Source organism: Saccostrea cucullata, unplaced genomic scaffold, assembly GCF_032062105.1.
Source record: "Saccostrea cucullata isolate Sc308-1 unplaced genomic scaffold, CSIRO_AGI_Scuc_v1 ctg807, whole genome shotgun sequence".
Taxonomy (NCBI): Eukaryota; Metazoa; Mollusca; class Bivalvia; order Ostreida; family Ostreidae; genus Saccostrea; species Saccostrea cuccullata.
This window is the reverse complement of record NW_026941481.1, coordinates 1,019-19,762: the sequence shown is the minus strand read 5'-3', so window position 1 is coordinate 19,762 and position 18,744 is coordinate 1,019. Positions and strand designations below refer to the sequence as shown.

The following is an 18,744-nucleotide window of genomic DNA, read 5'->3' as shown; positions in this document are numbered from 1 at the left end:
CAGTATGCAGTTGTACACTGGACATGCTAAGGTTGGATACAAAATGTATTGCCCGTAATATTCGACAAACACTACTAACAGCCATGAAACGAAAAAAAAGTAGGCAAGCTTTATCAATAATGTTCTGTTTTCTGTTGTCTTAAAAGCAAAGTGTTTGAAAAATTATGTTTAAAGATGGATAGAAAAGAATGCAAGAAGAAGGATGCAATGAAGAATCAGTTGCCCTTTTTAATTTATTTCTAAAACTGAACGCTTTTTTATTGTTTATTTGTGCAAATTTTTGACAATCATCAACTAATTCTGGACAGAAATAATACATTTTACCCCACCTCTGTCGATTTTTCCGTGAAATCCTGGCTTACGATTGGTTGAAATCTGTCACGTGAAGGCGGTGGATTTCTTATACCCGGTCAGTTGTAATGTAATAGTGATAGTTTTATACTATTTTAAATATTATCATATTCAAATGTATAATTTAATAATTATACATTTATGAATTAGTCACAACTGATTTTAAACTCTAAAGTGTATTAAATCTGTGTGTCAATCAATATTGACCCAAACAAATAATTTAAACTTAAATATTGAAACCTTTCACTTAAATAATTAATCAAATAAAATACTTTTTAAATAACTAAATAAAACAAACTAAATGAAATAAAATAAACAATCAGCTAAAACTTTAGATCCACTCCTTTTTCTTTTTCTACACCTGTAATAAGCTACCTGAGTAGAATTCAATTTCCTTAAATCCTATTGGTCAAGACTTTTACCTCCAAATTCTGGACAATAGACAAAGACACTTTTCAGCGACTTTGCATGAGTTAACATGCTATTGCAAATGATCTTTAATTTATGAAATTTGACTGACTGTTTCAAAGAAACTGTAAGTACTCATATAATTTACTTTTTAAAATACATAACTTAAAATCAAATACTTTTATATTCATAATTTCTGATTTCTGAAATTAATAAACTGAATGAGAGATTTTTGGAGTGAGAGATAAAATTTATTTTGCAGAGTCCAGAATTATTTATTTATTGCTTATACTGATATACTCTGCTGCAACTTATTTAAAGAAGCTAGGAGTCAAGCTTTGTTCCACAAATAGGTACCAATTTATATATTTTTGCAATACAGATTTACTATTTTATTCTGAGAATTGTAAATGTGATATTTAATAATAATTTCCATTTAATATATTGTCAACATAAAGAATCTATTTTCTATATGAATGTTTAATATCAGCTTTACATGTATTTCATGGTATTTTATAAAAGTCTGATTCAAGGGGAATAACTTGTGAATTCCTCAAATGCTATGTATTGATGTTTTATGATTTATTATAATGTGAAATTAGTTATTGTTATATCCTGATTAAATATGTATTGTATTTTCAGGGCTATGATCATGATGATCATGATGATTTTCTTGTATCAGATGACTCCATAATAAACCAATATAAACGAACCCGCAGGTGTTATTATTCATCAACAACCCCTGTTACAAAATGGCGCCCATGTAGGGACTGGTGATACTTGGTCTGGTTCGACTGTGATAATTCTGGGACATCGACATCGAGGGAGAATGGACAATTATTGAACTGAAAACTTCTTCGATATTATAGATTGCCATATATGCAAGTATTTAGTTATATGTGCACACATTTTATTTTGTTTTATAAAATTCACTTAGCATGCTTTAATTGATATTGTTTGCAATACCAGAGAGTATTTTTTTTTCTTTTCAAAGATTATTTTTTTTTTCACACTCCTTTATTTTGTATTTGTGTGAACTTAGTTTTTTTTTATATTATTTTTTTTTGCTTTCATTTGAATTATTTGTCACGTGGTGAGAAAGGTGAGAAAGATCAGAGAGAATGAAGTAATACTAAATACATAAGATCACTAATTCCTATTTTTCTACTCATTGACTTCTATCTGACCTATCAGTGACCTTGAGTGACCTTTGACCTGATAAAATTTATTACATTTGATTTTTGGTAAAACTAGACCAAAAGATTTAAGTTAAATTTGTTTTTTAATTTAAAAACTTCTCATTTCTAAATTATAATTCAAACTTATTTAAATTAAAAAAATCCCATTCCTAAACATTCAGTAATTTAACCTAAACTTAAAAAAATAATAACTTCACAGTTTATGTTTGATGAGTTTACATAAATTAGAACAACTTGTAACGAATAATCCAGTACAATTAACAGGTCATAAATATAAGCAACCAATATTAGTGTCTGATAGTAAGGGATTTACAATCAGAAATAATTACAAAGGGAGATTTCCCGTAGAACTCTGGTGTCACCCTGGTGCTTCTACAAAATTTTTAGTTGACCAATTAGAGAAAAACATTGTACCTGCTTTAAAATATCATCAAAATATTGTCTTTTATTTGTGGTCAGGTACTTGTGACATCACACAGAAAAGTGGAAAATTTGTCAGTTTAAAGAGTACAAACACAGAACAGGTTGTGCAAGATATTACTTTTCAGTTTAATAGAGCTTTTAATATTGTACAACAGTATAGTCCATGTGCTTCTTTAAAAATTCATTATTGTCCTTTGTTGTCCATTAGTCAGTGGATTAGTTTCAAGGGGTGTCCTGACACAGAAAAATTTAAAGAGGAAGACAAATTAACCACTGAACAAATAATTGCTCTGAATTCTGAGATACAAACTATCAATTTCCAGTATTCTCAAAATACAGTTAAAACTAGTAAATTTTATTTTAGAAGTAGAAAAGCTAAGGGCAAAGCTGCTAGACACTCAGTGAATTTAACACTAAATTATGATGGGATTCACCCTGGTAATATTTTAAGTTTGGCCATCATTTAGGAAATTTTACAAGATGTTCAGAAGGAATGTTTTGATTAAAATGAACATGTAATTTATCTCCATATACAGTGAGCGTCTGTACATACATGTTGTAGACGTGGTCAGGCGTTGTTGAATTTCTGATTGAGATTTTCCGTTTGTCAAGTTTAATATGTGTAAAACTTACAACTTAGGTATTTATGTCTAAAGTACAATCCATATTGACTCGGTATTAATTAGGTGTGTTAATCTCATCAATTAAGGAAAGTCAATCTCTATGTTATTGACCTTACCAATAATTAGGTGAGTCAATCTCATCAGTTATCAAAGGGTCAGTAACTCTGCATGTCTTAAAGTATTATTTTGGTTACTTTGTATTAAATACAAATACAAAGTATATTTCCGTACAACCTTTCCGCTTATTTATTTTAATGCATATGTAAGTGCACATATATATAGTGTATTTCGTGCAGTTTTGCGCATGCGATTTTTATACTGTGCGGTTTCTTTGTATGTGATTATTATTGTTTTTTGTTGATAGACATTAGTGTGCGTGTACATATTTTATCAGTCAAAAATGGCTGCAAAGAACCCCGAAACTGACAAACATCTTAAAGAAGAACAAGAGGAACAAGAAGAACAAGCGGTCACACAAGCTGACATAAAGGTCATGGTTGATTTCTTAAAACAAAACACCAATTATAAAATTCTTACAGAGGAAGAATTTCAAGAACTTTCTCATGTTCCAGATGAGTTAGAACTTCCACGCTTACCTTCCTCTACTCCAAAGCCTCATATTAAGACAGAATCACCCAAATTCAGTTTTAATAATGACCCAATACCTGCTTCATTTTCAACACATACCTCATTGTCCATTTCCCATCCAAAAATTCCTATATTTTCAGGGGAAGAAAAATCCGAAACATCTTTTGAAGTTTGGAAATTTGAGGTCAAATGTATTCTTAAAGAAAGAAATTTCTCCCTACCTATTACATTACAAGCAATTAGAAATTCTTTAAAGGGAAAGGCTAGGGGGTTATTACTCTCTCTATCAGAGGAGGCAACTCCTGCAGACATTATAGAGAAATTAGAAGGTGTTTTTGGTAATGTGTATGACAGCGAAACAATTATGCAAAATTTTTATATGCAACGCCAAGAAGCAAATCAATCTGTGGCTGAATATGGCATTAAATTAGAATCAGTTTTACAATCAGCTGTAGAAAAGGGCCATATTAGCAAAGAAGCCAGAAATGACATGTTGAGAAATAAATTTTGGTCAGGATTAAGAGATTCAGAATTGAAAAATGCTAGTAGGTATAAATATGAAACTGTAAAAGATTTTGACACTTTACGCAAAGAGATAAGAGCAATAGAATTAGAAATTTCAAATTCAAAAGCAAACAACACAGATAGCCCAACTTCAAAAAGAAATGTAGCTCACAATCCTTTAACATCTACAGCAGACCCTACTAACAAAGTTCTAGAGAATATCCTCAAGAAAATGGAAAAGATGGACCAAAAGATGAGTACATTTGAAACTAGATTATCTGAGATTAATAGATCAGGGGGAGATAATTCATTGAGAGGAGGACACAATCATGGAAGATTCCAGTACAACAGAGGTGCTACCAACTATAGTAGAGGTGCCGGTAAATTTTATCAGCAACAGAAAAACCAATCATTTGGATATGACCAAACATCACCAAATTATAACAGAGGATTTTCCAGAGGCAGATCATTCAGAGGTGCCAGAGGTTTCGGCAGAGGCTATTCCAACCGAGGAATTCCACCTCCTGATAATAACAACATAGAAAATCGAAAAAACTAGAAAATGTCTGTATTGTGGAGCAAATAACAGACATAGATCATGAAACACAACAAAGCTCCAATTCTGAAAATTTTGAAGAAATAAAATGTGATATTTGCAATCAATTTGGTCATTCTGATTTATATTGTAAAGTTAGGAAAGATCATTTAAGATCCGATCACAAAAGGCCTCACAATATTAAAAATTATAGACAAACAAATAGAACATGTACTCTAGTAGGTACAACTAATGAAGTCTCTATTAATATTGATAGTGTCATTACAACAGCACTTGTTGATACAGGTTCTTCTATCTCAACAATTTGTCAAAATTTTTATGAAGAACATCTACACCATTTACCTTTGAAACCTGTGACAGATTTTCTGCACATTGAATGTGCAGATGGCCAAACTTTGCCATATTCAGGTTATATACAATGTCCTTTGAAAATCAATGGCATAGGTGATGACCAATTGTCAATAGATGGTTTATTTCTCATCGTACCTACAACATCTTACAATAACAGTGTTCCTGTTTTAATAGGTACAAATATCATCTCTGTATTAATGAACTTAGTCAAAGAATCCCATGGTCCTAGATACTTACAAGAAGATAAGTTATTTACTCTTTTGTGTCTTGCATTTAGGTGTGTTTCTTTACGAGAAAAAGAATTGCATAAACACAACAATATACTAGCGTTCATTCGGCTAGCTGAGTCATCAAAAGTTACCATCCCCCCAAATACAGATATTGTTGTACAAGGTTACCTTCAAAAGGAATTACCTTACCAGCCAGTTTGTGCAATATTACAACCTACACCTAAGTCAAAAATACCAAATGATATAGACATTTCACCTGTACTTATACCATACAAATATCAACTTAATGGTGTAGTACCTGTGCATATTAGCAATATCACAACAAGAACTGTAACTCTTGCCCCACATGCTTTACTTTGTGAAGCTCAGCCAGTAAATGTAGAAGATATTGCGTGTCATATCAAAAAGGACAAAGATTCCTCAGATATTAATATTATCGACCTTATTAATATTCCAAAAGATGATCTATCAGAGGAAAATTTCCAAAAATTATCTCAATTGATTCAAAGTTTCAATGACATTTTTTCAAAAGGTGACACTGATGTTGGGTTTACAAAATCTGTTAAACATCAAATAGAATTGTCAAATGAAGTCCCTTTTAAACAAAGATTTAGGAGAATACCTCCGTCAATGTTTGATGAGGTTAGGAATCACCTGCAACAATTGTTGAGTGCTGGCATTATTCGCCAATCACATTCTCCTTTTGCGTCAAATGTTGTTCTCGTAAAAAAGAAAACGGGAGAATTACGTCTTTGCATTGATTTTAGAGAACTAAATCAAAGAACAATTAAAGACAGTTACTCCTTACCCAGAATTGATGAAATTTTAGATTCTCTATCTGGAAATAAATATTTTTCAATACTAGATATGAAATCTGGGTATCATCAAATTGAAATTGAAGAAAAACATAAAGAGCGCACTGCATTTACAGTTGGCCCTCTTGGGTTTTACGAGTACAATAGAATGGCCTTTGGGCTAGCTAATGCCCCTGCCACTTATCAAAGGCTAATGGAACAATGTCTAGGAGACTTACATTTAAAAATTTGTTTCATCTATTTAGATGACATTATTATATTTTCAAATACTTACGAAGAACACTTAGAACATTTAAGTTTAGTGTTTCAAAAACTACGCGAGGCAGGAATAAAACTGTCACCAAAGAAATGTTCCTTACTTAAGACTCGCGTCCGATATGTTGGACATGTTGTGTCAGAGAAAGGCATTGAGCCTGATGAAGAGAAAATCAAAAAGGTTCAAGAATGGCCTCGTCCCAAAACTCGCGAAGAAGTCCGTCAATTTTTGGGATTTGTAGGCTACTACAGAAAATTTATTAAAAAATTTTCAAAAATTGCTAGACCTTTATTATATCTCATGCCTACTCCCACAAAGAAAAATCGTGGTAAAAAGAAAATTATGTCCAGTAAACAGTTACCAGAATTTAAATGGGAAGAAGAACAAGAACATGCTTTTAATTTTCTAAAAAATCAATTATCTTCTTATCCCATATTAGCCTATCCTGACTATTCAAAATCATTTGAGTTGCACACTGATGCATCTTTGCATGGGTTAGGTGCAGTACTTTATCAAGAAAAAGAGGATGGACTTAAACATGTAATAGCTTATGCAAGCAGAAGTCTTAGCAGAGCTGAGCGGAATTACCCAGCACACAAGTTGGAATTCCTTGCGTTAAAATGGTCCGTTACAGAAAAATTTAAAGATTACTTATATGGACATAGTTTTACTGTTTTTACAGATAACAATCCTTTAACTTATGTCCTAACAACTGCCCAGCTCGATGCTACTGGTCATAGATGGCTTGCAGCCTTGTCTGCTTATAATTTTGATTTGAAATATAGACCAGGCAAAACAAATGCAGATGCCGATGCACTGTCACGTTTATCTAGTTTAAAACATGATACAATATCAACTGAATCAGTTGATGCTATCTGTAATGTTACACAGTGTACATCACTGATTGAAACTCTTCCTGTATCAGAGGAGATTGTGTGCATGAGTACCAACACTCTGTATGAAACTTTACAAAGTATTGATATTATACAGGAACAAATACAAGATCCTGATATTTCATATTGGTTTGACCAAGTTTATTACAAATACAAACCAAGCAAATATGAAATTCCCCCAACCCCTTATAGCAAGACATTATTTCAATGTTTTGACAAACTCAAAATTATTGATGACAAGTTATACAGAGAAGTAAAGACTGAGCAAGGTCCTATACATCAGCTTGTGATACCATCTTCACTTATAAGCCATGTCTTATTCCATCTTCATAACAACATGGGTCATCAAGGAAGAGATAGAACACTTTCACTTGCAAAGGACAGATTTTTCTGGCATGGTATGACACGAGACATTGAAGACCATATCCATAATTGTGGAAGATGTATCAGGAGAAAGACGTCAACAAATATGAAAGCTCCTTTAGTAAATATTAAAACATTTCAACCATTAGAGCTTGTTTGTCTTGATTTTTTATGTCTAGAACAATCAAAAGGTGGTTTTCAATTTCAAATGTACTGGTTACAGATCACTTTACTAGGTATGCTATGGCAATCCCTACAAAGAATATGACAGCTAAAACAACAGCTGAAGCTTTTTATCAAAACTTTATATTAAATTATGGCATATCACACAAGATCCATTCAGATCAAGGTGCAAACTTTGAAAGTAAGATCATAAAAGAATTATGTTCCATACTTGGTATCAAGAAATCTAGAACCACGCCATATCACCCTATGGGTAATGGTCAGTGTGAAAGATTTAATCGTACTCTAATATCTATGCTAGGTACATTAAATCCTAATGAAAAACAAGATTGGAAGTCTTTTATTAAACCAATTGTGCATGCTTACAATTGTACTAAACAAGATACAACATCATATTCTCCATTTTATTTGATGTTTGGTCGAGAACCAAATCTACCCATAGATATCTTGTTTGATAATCATACTTCCAGTGAAAAGAAATCAATGTCCAAGTATGTTGAATCTTTGAAAAAAAGGTTGAAACATTCTTATGAACTTGCTTCAAAGAACATACAGATGTCTCATGAGAAACAAAAGAAGCATTATGATGTAAAAATCAAAAGTAGTGTACTTGAACCAGGTGATCTCGTTTTGGTTAAGATTGTTGCTTTCGATGGTCGCCATAAATTGGCTGACAAATGGGAAAATGATCCTTATATTGTTATCAATCAACCAAATAAAGATATCCCTGTATACAAAGTTAAAAAACAGAATGGGGAAGGAAAGACAAGAGTTTTACATAGAAACTTATTACTTCCCATCTGTTCATCTTGTGACAATAATGAGGTACAGAAACCTAAACCAGTTCCTAGGAAAAGAAAACCAGTCCCAAAGATAAAAAGTACATTAGACGATCAAGCAGATCCTTCTGTAAAAAGACCCTCTAAAGAGAATATTGATGTCCACACCGAGGACTCAAATAGTGATTCAGAAAATGAATCCTTTATTGTATACAGTACAACAAAACAAGTGCCAGTAGATGTCAACGAAAATATTGACAATTCTGCAGCTACTGAGCCAATTGTACATATTAATCCAGCTGGAGAACATGAAAATATAAATATGACACCACATACCGAATCGGAAGTGGATCATATTCCAGATTTGCATAGAAATTCAGTTTCATCTGAAAGTTCTATTTCTGGGTCAAATAAAACAAGTACTTTTGAAGACCCTAGTAGTCCAAATGTCGAGATATCTCTTGACAATAATGCTACAGTAAAAGTTCAGGAAATACAAGGGAAATAACTCTTCAATCTTCTGGTGAAATAGGGTCAGGGTCAGAAAATGAAAACAACATACTGCGAAGGTCTGCAAGGTCAAGGTCAAAACCACAATGGATGAGAAATGACGAATATGTATTATCACAGATCCATCAACCAGATTGGAAAATGAAAGCAGAGTATTTACAATCTTTAGCAGATACAAAAATTTTCCAAAATGTTGATGGGAAAGTCATTTCTGATGCTTTAATAAAGGTCATAACTGAGTCTGCTGACAAGTAATCTTTTAAATAAATTTTTATGATTATGTCTTGAATGTTTTTTTAATATGATTTTATGACAATCAACTGATATACACAATTATAATTGCTCTTTAAAATTTAATGAGCTATGTGGTTAGAATTTCATTAATTCTGTGATTAATTTATTTAGTATTGAATGAGTACATCTTAGTCGGTGAATTAAGATTGATACAGAGCATACTTCCTCTTAGTAATCTTATTATAAATGATAGTACATCATTTCGCATCAGAGGAGGAATGTGGTATTTTATGCCGTACAATTGCTTTCAACATTATGATTGCACATCGAAATATATGAGCAATATGAGAGTATACCATAATGTTGCTGAAAATAGCTTTCAGTGATAATTTAACATGAGAATTTTTTTTTTTGCTGTAAATTATTGAGTAAGTAAATCTTATTCAATTCATAGAGTCAATTTTTTTTAATCTTCAGTATTTACTTTCCTATAATCGTTAATGAATGACGAGGACGTCATTTGCTAACGGGGGGGGAAAATGTAATAGTGATAGTTTTATACTATTTTAAATATTATCATATTCAAATGTATAATTTAATAATTATACATTTATGAATTAGTCACAACTGATTTTAAACTCTAAAGTGTATTAAATCTGTTTGTCAATCAATATTGACCCAAACAAATAATTTAAACTTAAATATTGAAACCTTTCACTTAAATAATTAATCAAATAAAATACTTTTTAAATAACTAAATAAAACAACCTAAATGAAATAAAATAAACAATCAGCTTAAAACTTTAGATCCACTCCTTTTCTATTTCTACACCTGTAATAAGCTACCTGAGTAGAATTCAATTTCCTTAAATCCTATTGGTCAAGACTTTTACCTCCAAATTCTGGACAATAGACAAAGACACTTTTCAGCGACTTTGCATGAGTTAACATGCTATTGCAAATGATCTTTAATTTATGAAATTTGACTGACTGTTTCAAAGAAACTGTAAGTACTCATATAATTTACTTTTTAAAATACATAACTTAAAATCAAATACTTTTATATTCATAATTTCTGATTTCTGAAATTAATAAACTGAATGAGAGATTTTTGGAGTGAGAGATAAAATTTATTTTGCAGAGTCCAGAATTATTTATTTATTGCTTATACTGATATACTCTGCTGCAACTTATTTAAAGAAGCTAGGAGTCAAGCTTTGTTCCACAAATAGGTACCAATTTATATATTTTTGCAATACAGATTTACTATTTTATTCTGAGAATTGTAAATGTGATATTTAATAATAATTTCCATTTATTATATTGTCAACATAAAGAATCTATTTTCTATATGAATGTTTAATATCAGCTTTACATGTATTTCATGGTATTTTATAAAAGTCTGATTCAAGGGGAATAACTTGTGAATTCCTCAAATGCTATGTATTGATGTTTTATGATTTATTATAATGTGAAATTAGTTATTGTTATATCCTGATTAAATATGTATTGTATTTTCAGGGCTATGATCATGATGATCATGATGATTTTCTTGTATCAGATGACTCCATAATAAACCAATATAAACGAACCCGCAGGTGTTATTATTCATCAACAACCCCTGTTACAGTAAATCCATACCCGGTCAGTTGTAATCTATACCCGGTCGATGTATTACGTCACAAACACAAAGGTGACGTCATAATAGGCATAGTATAAGCGTGATGAAGGATTTAGCAGATAAAACCATTTAAAAACTACAGATAAAACGTATATGTTACATCGGTGGGGTAAATTCGTTACATAGTCTTTTAGTGACAGGGTATGGGATGATACCTGGTTAGTAAATTTCATACCTGACTCGGCTCCGCCGCGCCAGGTATGAAATTTACTAACCAGGTATCATCCCATACCCTGTCACTAAAAGACTATGTAACTAATAGTACAAGTATAATGTAAATGAGATATAGATTAATAAAACTGCATGAGTATTATCGGAGACGTATAAGAGAGTCTCTTATACGTCTCTGGTATTATAGAGATAGAGAAATTAAGAAAAATTAAATTGACATGTCAGTAAAAATAATCATGACTGGAAAATAATGCTTGGCAAAATTAACGAAGAATTTTCTAAAAACCTAATTCTTTTTGAGTATCCCGGTTTCTGTATAAAAAATAAATGGGAAACAGAATAAATCACAGAAAATAAAGAAATTGAATTATTAATTTAATACACCCGATAATTGTGATTAAATGTTCACATTAAGTTTAATTCATACATTTATGTGTGAAACCCTTCTTCCTTCAATAAATAATCATTCAGTTTGTTCATAAATGACCTTCCCATACATGTAAGAAGTCCTGGCATACTACCCAGAATCAATTTCTACAGCCTTTTATAGTTCTATTGTTTATTGCAAATCTCATTTCTGAGTTAGCTCATTAAATTAATAAACCCCGCCAACTGGGACTGCTCTGGGACCGCTGTGAGACTGCTCTGGGAATGCTTTGTGTCAGGTTGGGCCTGGTCGGTACTGTATGGTCCCAGCAGGTCCATACAGGTCAGTGCACTATGGTCCTGGGGATGGTGGGAAGTCCCCTAAAGCTTGTTTGGTTTAAAAAAATGGAAGTTTATTCACTTGCTGATGGGGGCTGCAAATTCTGACTTATGCTTGACAATCAAGGTAAACAAGCAGCAAGGGATCTCTTTTGTGCCAGCGGTCTACTTCTACACGGGTCCTCGGTTTACATGGTTTATACCATATGTTGTCTTATCCGAGGAACTGCATGGTCTCCATGTCCCACACTGGGAATTGAACCTGCAATTAAGGATCAACTCCTAACTCTGCGACTCTAGAGCATACTCTCATACATGCAGACAAGTTATTAGTATTTGAAAGCAATTAGTGATTTCACCAAACACACACCAACTTTAGACTACAGCTACATGTATTATACACGGACTTTATATGTATCCTCTAACAGTACATTTTAATTCAATTAACATAATAAATAGACATTTAAACTAATTCAATGCTAATAAGTAATTGATCTTTTTTTCAGCTGAGCAGTCCTCTTGTTGTTCTAACTGAGGAGAAGTGGCAGAATGAGGGCAAATGATAGTGTATAACAGCTTCCAGCAGGTGTCCCCCCTTAAGATCCCAGAGAGAAGGACATCCTGTCCGTGTCATCAGTTAACATATAGACTCAAGTAAGTATGTTGTCCAACAGTCAGTTACCAGCCTGACTGTTACAAAATCTTTAACTGTATAATCATAATTTTTCAATGAGTGAAGACAAAAGATGTTTTATTTTTAAAATTATATATTACATGTACATGTGACAAGAACTTTATGGTGAATTTTTAAATTTTTATACCCCCTGCAAACGAAGTTTGGGGGGGGGTATATAGCAGACCTGCCTACCCTTCCGCTTTTGGCGGAATTCTTCCGCTTTTTACCACAAAATTACGCTATTACGCCACTGATATAAATATTACGCTTTTGCTATTTTGATTTAAATCCATAATAAACGTCTTAATTTAAGAGTCAAAGTACAACCAGCTGAAATAAAATGAGAAGTTCTAATTAAAGTAATTAATAGAGGAACAGTTTGATAACTAACGTTATATACCAAATACTTATATGGAAACTGGTATGGCAAAGATTAGGGATGACTCCTTACTTCGCGGCTTAGAGGAGACGCTCTAACCACTGCGCCACGCGGGCGACGAAGAACACGAGATGGCACTGCATGCTTACTTTAACTGTTAAATGATATTACAATAAGTATGCCCACTTCTATGCTCAAGTCAATTCACTTTAACATTGCTTTGAAGAAGAAAGAGAAATGTGAGTGTTAAAAAGAAAAATAAGTGTTATTATTATAATTTGTATAAACATTAACATGCAAACTCAAGCCTTCAATGAAGTGATCTGATACACATTGACCAAATGCTTCATTAAGGGTGTGCGGTTAATTTGAGTTTAATATAAGATACTGATATTTTACAACACTTTTTTGCCAATAGATGATTCGAAAAAGAAAAGGTTATGCCAGGTTTGTTTAGTAATGTACAATTTCGGTGGGTCGGAAAGTGTAAAACGACAAAGTAGGAAAACATGATTGATTACGCTTTTACCTCTGAAATTCCACCAAAAATTTTCTGAAATTACACCCTTGAAACGAAAAGGGTAGGCAGGTCTGATATAGGAATCACTTTGTCTGTCTGTCCGTCTGTCGGTCTGTCCGTCCGTCTGTCCAGCTGTCCGTCTGTCTGTGCATTCGTGTCCGGTCCATATCTTTCTTTGAAGGGACATTAGAAACTACTACGCCACACTAAGATTGCCCATGACCTAAGGGTGTGTCATGACCTTGACCCAAGGTTATTTGGGGAAGTTCAAGGTCACTGGAAGAAAACGTTCATAATTCATGTCCGGTCCATATCTTTCTAATGGATAAACTTGATAGGTTCTCATTTCACACAAAGATTGCCCATGACCAAAGGGTGTGTCATGACCTTGGGTCAAGGTTATTTGTGGAAGTTCAAGGTCACTGGAAGAAAAATTTCATAATTCATGTTTGATACTTATATTTTATGGATAAACTAGGTAGGTTCTCATTTCACACAAAGAATGCCCATGACCCAAGGGTGTGTCATGACCTTGGGTCAAGGTTATTTGTGGAAGTTCAAGTCACTGGAAGAAAAATTTCATAATTCATGTTTGATACATATATTTTATGGATAAAATTGGTAGGTTCTCATTTCACACAAAGAATACCCATGACCCAAGGGTGTGTCGTGACCTTGACTGAAGGTCATCTGGGGAACTTCAAGGCCACTGGAAGAAAAATTTCATAATTTGTGTCCGGTCCATATCTTTCTTATGGATAAACTTGGTAGGTTCTCATTTCACACAAAGATTGCCCATGACCCAAGAGTTTGTCGTGACCTTGACCCAAGGTCATTTGGGGAAGTTCAAGGTCACTGGAAGAAAAAGTTCTTAATTCGTGCTGGGTCCATATCTTTCTTATGGATAAACTTGGTAGGTTCTCATTTCACACAAAGATTGCCCATGACCAAAGGGTGTGTCATGACTGACCCAAGGTCATTTGGGGAAGTTCAAGGTCACTGGAAGAAAAATTTCATAATTCGTGTCAGGTCCATATCTTTCTTATGGATAAACTTGGTATGTTCTCATTTCACACAAAGATTGCCCATGACCCAAGGGTGTGTCGTGACTTTGACCCAAGGTCATTTGGGGAAGTTTAAGGTCACTGGAAGAAAAATTTCATAATTTGTGTGTGATACATATCTTTATTATGGAAAAACGTACTTCTGAAAAACCCAGCGGGGGGTATTTTGTCCCGTTTGGACAGTTCTAGTTTTTTATGTCAAGCCCTTGACTTTGATGTTTAACGTCAACAAATGTGATCCCTATGTGACAGGACCTTTCTGATTTTATCAATTTTTTTATGTAATGACCTTGACCTAGTTACAATGACCTTGATGTTTATCCCAAACCTATGAGTAATAGCAAAGAACCACATTTTCTGAATGTACTTGTTATTTCATGAATTTAATTTGATATTATAGATTCTCCTAGACTTTCACCACGTATTTAATGTCCCATCATCAGCCGCCAAATCCTGACCACCGATCCAAAGAGAAAAAGAATCAACAGAAACGGGGACCCAGAAACTTGACATCATTGGCGTTACTGACAGCAACATGATTTAGAAAGACCTTTACCCAGAATTCTCTGTGTGTAAGGATAAAAGAGGTAGGGGTTTAGAACTGATTTTTTTGCTGAACATTGTTTAATACATTCATATGTATTTATATTCCCTCATTTCTTTGTATTCTCTTCACATCTACCCTTAATAAATGTAAGTACTTGTGAAGCCTTATTATTATTATATTATTATAAAGTTTATATAATAAGTGTTTATTTCATTCAGTACAATTATAGGATATAATTGTAAACTACTTCAACAGTTGGGTAATTTTATTGACAGGATACATGTAGTTCTAGTACTGAACATGTATATTTAGCAGTGTGTTCTTAATAGTTTAGAATTAGATATTCATAAAGTAAATTCCTGTAGAAAAATCTTAGATGGGTCTTCTTTATGTCCGCTGTTTTGCTATATTTTTTGGGGGGAAATTAAAACTGCAAAATTTCCAAAAAATTTAACTGCAAAATTTCCTTAGCCAGAGAATATATGAAAACAAAACTTTCGGTGTCAATTTTTTTGAAAGTCCTAGGAAGCTTAGGCCATGCAAAGTTAATTACTTGGTTCTCAGGCCTTTTTTCAAGAAATATGATGAGGGAGGGAGGCATTTTTTTTTTCTTTTTTATTGCCCCCAAAACATGATGAGGCAGCTTTTTACATTGTGCAAAACCTCAAAAAATGATGAGGGAGGTGATTTGGTGTTTATATTTCATTGATTTAGCAATAAAAAGGGTCAATGAGGCACCCTTGGAAGAGATGAGGGTGGGCCTGAAAACCAAGAAATTAATTTTTTTTTTTTTTGCCTTACACTCCCTTTTCTCTGTTTTGTAGATTGATTGTGCAATACAGTTTTTACTGAGCGTGATGCAGGACAAGCAGAAGAAATACAAGAAACACGTGGACCAGTTTCAGCGGATCTCGGAGACGCTCTCCATTCTTAACTCATTTAGTTTTCAAACGAAGTTTACCATTTCTATTTAAAGTTGTACAATTGTGATGAGGAAAGAAAAATATGTTCTTTTAAATCTCTTACACCTAAATATATAAGACATATAAGCAAATATATTTTGAATGTTTCATTCAGTCAGAAAGTTCAAAGTTATTCTTGAACTTTTATGATATCTAATTTTAAGCTTCCTTTGGAATATTTATATTTGAGAAATTGGATAATGATTAAGTGTAACAATCTGTCAGAGTAATTAATATTTAGGAAATTAACTTTTTAGCTCACCTGAGCCGAAGGCTCAAGTGAGCTTTTCTGATCACATTTTGTCCGTCGTCCGTCCGTCTGACCGTCTGTCTGTCCGTCCGTCTGTAAACTTTTCACATTTTTGACTTCTTCTCAAAAACCATTGGGCCAATTTTGACCAAACTTGGTACAAAGCATCCTTGGGTGAAGGGGAATTTAAATTGTTAAAATGAAGGGCCAATTCCCCTCACAAGGGGAGATAATCAAGAAAAGACAAAAATAGGGTGGGGTCATTAAAAAATCTTCTCAAGAACCAATGGGCCAATAAGGCTGAAACTTATGTGGAGGCACCCTGGGATAGAGTAGATTTTGTACTGTTCAATTTATGACCCCCGGGGGTTGGGCGGGGCCACATTGGGGAATCAAAGTTTTTACATAGAAATATATAGGAAAAATCTTTAAAAATCTTCTTCTCAAGACCCACTGGGCCAGAAAACCTGAAACTGATGTGGAAGCACCCTGGGGTAGTGTAGATTCTAAATTGTTCAAATCATGACCCCCGGGGGTAGGGCGGGGCCACAGTGGGGAATAAAAGTTTTACATAGAAATATGTAGGAAAAATCTTTGAAAATCTTCTTCTCAAGAACCACTGGGCCAGAAAAGCTGAAACTGACGTGGAAGCATTGTGGGGTAGTGTAGATTCTAAATTTTTCAAATCATGACCCCCCGGGGTTGGGCGGGGCCACAATGGGGAATCAAAGTTTTACATAGAAATATATAGGAAAAATCTTTGAAAATCTTCTTCTCAAGACCCACTGGGCCAGAAAAGCTGAAACTGATGTGGAAGCATCCTGTGGTAGTGTAGATTCTAAATTGTTCAAATCATGACCCCCGGGGGTAGGGCGGGGCCACAATCGGGCATCAATGTTTTACATAGAAATATGTAGGAAAAATCTTTGAAAATCTTCTTCTCAAGAACCACTGGGCCAGAAAAGCTGAAACTGATGTGGAAGCATTGTGGGGTAGTGTAGATTCTAAATTGTTCAAATCATGATCCCCGGGGGTTGGGCGGGGCCACAATGGGGAATAAAGTTTTACATAGAAATATGTAGGAAAAATCTTTGAAAATCTTCTTCCCAAGAACCACTAGGCCAGAAAACCTGAAACTGATGTGGAAGCACCCTGGGGTAGTGTAGATTCTAAATCATGACCCCCGGGGGTTGGGCGGGGCCACAATGGGGAATCAAAGTTTTACATAGAAATATATAGGAAAAATCTTTGAAAATCTTCTTCTCAAGAACCACTGGGCCAGAAAAGCTGAAACTGATGTGGAAGCACCCTTGGGTAGTGTAGATTCTAAATTGTTCAAAACATGACCCCCGGGGGTAGGGCGGGGCCACAATCAGGCATCAATGTTTTACATAGAAATATGTAGGAAAAAACTTTGAAAATCTTCTTCTCGAGAACCACTGGGCCAGAAAAGCTTAAACTGATGTGGAAGCATTGTGGGGTAGTGTAGATACTAAATTGTTCAAATCATGATCCCCAGGGGTTGGGCGGGGCCACAATGGGGAATAACGTTTTACATAGAAATATGTAGGAAAAATCTTTGAAAATCTTCTTCTCAAGAACCACTGGGCCAGAAAAGCTGAAACTGATGTGGAAGCACTTTGGGGTAGTGTAGATTCTAAATTGTTCAAATCATGACCCCCGGGGTTGGGCGGGGCCACAATGGGGAATCAAAGTTTTACATAGAAATATATAGGAAAAATCTTTGAAATTCTTCTTCTCAAGACCCACTGGGCCAGAAAAGCTGAAACTGATGTGGAAGCATCCTGTGGTAGTGTAGATTCTAAATTGTTCAAATCATGACCCCCGGGGGTAGGGCGGGGCCACAATCGGGCATCAATGTTTTACATAGAAATATATAGGAAAAATCTTTGAAAATCTTCTTCTAAAGAACCACTGGGCCAGAAAAGCTGAAACTGATGTGGAAGCATTGTGGGGTAGTGTAGATTCTAAATTGTTCAAATCATGATCCCCGGGGGTTGGGCGGGGCCACAATGGGGAATAAAGTTTTACATAGAAATATGTAGGAAAAATCTTTGAAAATCTTCTTCTCAAGAACCACTGGGCCAGAAAAGCTGAAACTGATGTGGAAGCACTTTGGGGTAGTGTAGATTCTAAATTGTTCAAATCATGACCCCAGGGGGTAGGGCATGGCCACAATATGTATTACAAGGGGGAAATCTGGTAAAGAACAATATGACAAAAGATTCTCAGGTGAGCGATGTGGCCCATGGGCCTCTTGTTTTTTTTTTTTTTTTTTTTTGTCTTTTGGAGTCTGAAAGGATAAGTGGAAATATTTTACCATTTATATTTTTCCCATTTTTAGCTCTACTGGTCAGAGACCAGAAGAGCTTATGCGATAGTAATGCATTCATCGTCCGTCTGTCTGTCTGTCTGTCTGTCTGTAAACAATTTTTCAAAATGCTATTCCTCCTACAGTTTTGGTCCGATTTCAATATAACTTGGCACACAAGTAGACTATAC

The 18,744-nt window shown here is 34.1% G+C and overlaps 1 long non-coding RNA gene across 1 annotated transcript; it reads left to right on the top strand.

Moving 5' to 3' along the window:
* The first annotated feature begins 171 nt into the window (after nt 1-171).
* LOC134257895 (uncharacterized) lies at nt 172-16,508 on the top strand. Its single transcript, XR_009990030.1, has 4 exons — nt 172-218; nt 12,330-12,477; nt 14,863-15,049; nt 15,834-16,508. It is a non-coding gene; the product is annotated as an uncharacterized LOC134257895 (long non-coding RNA).
* The last annotated feature ends 2,236 nt before the right edge of the window (nt 16,509-18,744 follow it).